Genomic DNA, 3,374 nt, shown 5'->3' on the forward strand with positions numbered 1-3,374 from the left:
CCCTTGGTTTTTTATGAAAAAATAATCCTTATAGGTGTTGAGAGTTTTGCAAGGAAAAGTTTGTTTGCCATGCGATATATCACATTGACCAACAACTTCTATCATGCAACATTTGCTTCATTAGCTCTACTGGGGTGACACCCAAACCATTTTACATTCAATCAAACTTTTTGAAGCCACAATATCTCATCATTCGAAGGAGTTCTGCCACATGGCCCTTAACAGTTCCAACACACAATTCCCTAAGATTCAGGAACATAAAATTATATCAGGTAGAAATCTCCCCCATGACACATACAAAAATATATCATTGGACCTAGACCTATGTGCTTCTCCATGAAAAATGCTAAAAAATATTGTAGGTAGTATGGATCCCACTAATCAATTTCCATGAACAGGGGTTTCTCAAACAAAGACACTTCTTGAACTAGGATCTCAAAAGATGTATTAAATTGATGAATAATTTATATATTCATCCTAGACTGTGTCAATATTGAAGGGTTGTTCTCAACGTGTTGAGTGGGGAGGAAGAACTTGACCTTCTGATAATCAAAAATTTCTATTCTGAGAAATTATGGCTAGTTGTAAACTCATCATACATATATTAATGTACATTCCTTCTCATTTGTTTGAACCAATTATTGCTCTTTTCTCTTTTAGAAATTTCTCCAGGGAAGGATTGATGTGTCTATGGCAATCATTGTCATTAAAATCTCTGCATAATATCCACCAGATCTTGGATTTCTTTGACCTTGTAATCTAGCCACTCCTCAGCACCTTGGATTCTCTAGAGGAAAGCTCTTTCCCATGAACAACAACTCTTAGAGATAACCCAACATCATATCTAAGACCCATAGAGTTGTTTCCCAAAGTGATGTTTTTGTCAAAGAATAAGGAAGATGTTGACTCACTGCCTAAATCCAATGAAGAAAATGAAGAAAGGTGTGTGGAAACAACCACCATGGCATCCAAAAATTGAGCTTTGCAACTTTGAAATCCTCTGCAATTCACTCTTAAACTAGAGTGTTGAAAGCTTGAAGAAGCCAATCCAATTCTCACCATTGATGTTAATACATATCATACATGATTTTCAGACAATTTTGCAGGTAACCAAAGACCGTTCATTGTCCTTAATAACCTCAATGAGCATGTTGCTTAGGTAATAGGAAGGCAATATGGCTGCCATTAAATAGCATGTATGTATTTTTTGGGGGGAGGAATCAAATATTGTTATTTGGAAACGTTGTGGAGGTTCCAAGTATCCACAGTTCTTCGAAATGAATTGTTCATCATATAAGAAACACAACTTCACTCCATTTCCAATGCATCCACAAATGGTAAGATAAAGGATAATAATGCAAGTTCCAATCAGTGTTATTAAGAAAAATCAATTATGAAAATGTATGAATGAGAGGGGGCTCATGTTTGCCATAGTCCTCAGGACTTTTATATGTGAGTTTGATTCATCAACAATCATGTGCTTAGAATCTATATTGTACTCTAATATATATATATATACACACACACACACACACCTATATGAAAAGGTATATGGTTTTCATTGCATGACCTTAGGGTTTTCTCTTCATAGTTGTCCATGATCAGTTCCATGAGAGGGGGCTCTGCACCTTCCTTCAGTCATATTGTTTTGGGAGTTCGTAAATATTTTAGATCTACAAGTATTCCCTTTCAATCTCTTCATCTTTGACATCCTTTTCATAGAGCAGTTGGGTGAAGTGGGGTTTCTGGTTTCTCAAAGAAACCTCCACTGGGTGCATCCTGGCAAGCTAGAAATCCAGGGCATTTCCTACCAAAAGCAGTGCTAGATCCAAAGCATGAGGTTAAATCCAGCAAGGTTGGATAATATATCTAACATATGTAGGATCATGCTCTGATATGTAAGTTCATCATATTGTGGCCCTCTGAAAAGTCTTTGATTGGGTGGATCCAAAATAAATGGAACCCTCAGGGTTAAATAGAATTGGAGCTAGGGCCCAAAGCAATCTTCATAGTCATTTTCTCCAGCTAGGAAGACAAATTGAGGATTTTCAAAGGAGGGCCGAATTTTTTAAGAATGCAAGGCTCTTCACGTGATAATGGAAGGAGCAGTATAATATGGAGAAGGAAGACTTCCTTGCTACCATGGCCTGGGTTCGACTATTTTCTCTTCCAAAGGAATATTGAGAGGAGGAAATCCTTAAAGGCATATGCAATGTCATTGGCTGGTTTGTCAAGGTATTAGAGGAAACTAAGAGAGGGAGATACACATCATATGCTCGGATATGTGTTTTTATGAATATCTCCCAACTCTTCCAGCTTCAATAGATATTTATTACCAAGATAATCTTCGGAACTAGCCTCTAGAGTATGAACATGTCCCCTTTAGATGCATACATTGTCATGAATACAAACATCTTATTAGATACTTCCTGATGAATGCAAAGGAATTACCCAAAGAACACCCCTCTCAATAAGAGCAAGATGATTTGGGAACACCACACCCCCCGTCCCCCACCCGCCCTTAAAGAAGAAGAGATTTGACTCTTTAGGGTGCCTAAGATCCTAACCAAATCACTAGATCTGGAAATAGGTTCAAGTCTCTTTCCTCTTTGAAGGAGTCTCCAGAGCAAGATAATATTCAATCAAGCCTACAACCAGTAGAAGGAAATACATATTAGCCCTTGCTAAATCCTACAGTGCCCGTGCAAAAGTTTATAGAAGAGTACCAATAAAATCCTTTACTACAAGAAATTGTTTTCTCCCTATTAGAAGAGCTAAAACACAAGCTGAAGTGAAAGCCCTACCAAAATATATGGATTTAGATGATCCACAATTGACTACCCTTGAAGAAGAATGGCATGGAAAAGATATGAAGGACACGCCAGTTTATTACGTTGGGATTCTTTACAAGACCTATCTCCAATGCAAGGAAGAAGATCAATCGAGCTCAAGTTCTTCAAAGTCCTGTCTTGGGGTTCACATGAAGGATTTCAAGGTGGGCTCTAGGCCAAACAAGGAAGCCAAAAAAAGAGGCCTCAAGAGCGATAAGGTATTTATCCAAGCATATAGTGAAAAAATGGCCAACCCAGGGAAAGTCATGTGAATGTCATAGGCATTTCCTCCCTTGAATTCTTGAATCTTCAAGGAATTTTCTATGTAGTAATGATTGTCATAATTAGTTTCTAATTGTTTGTTATTGCAAAGTAACTTGCTAGTCTTGGCCAAGTTTAATATGAAGAACCTCTTGGATTTGATCCTCTATTAGAAATCCCAGCTATATGTAACTTTTCTTTGATTCATGAAAGGATCCATTAGATTATAAATAGAGACACACGAAATTAACCAGTAAGATAGCAACAAGCCTTCAAGCTTCT

General features: G+C 37.4%; 1 pseudogene; it reads right to left on the bottom strand.

The window, feature by feature from the left end:
- Positions 1–249: 249 nt before the first annotated feature.
- On the bottom strand, positions 250–1,062 carry LOC149212420 (uncharacterized; annotated as a pseudogene).
- Positions 1,063–3,374: the final 2,312 nt, after the last annotated feature.

Source organism: Pinus tabuliformis, chromosome 1_1 (genome assembly GCF_031772625.1).
Source record: "Pinus tabuliformis cultivar Carrire ecotype Pingquan chromosome 1_1, CPIR1, whole genome shotgun sequence".
Lineage (NCBI taxonomy): Eukaryota > Viridiplantae > Streptophyta > Pinopsida > Pinales > Pinaceae > Pinus > Pinus tabuliformis.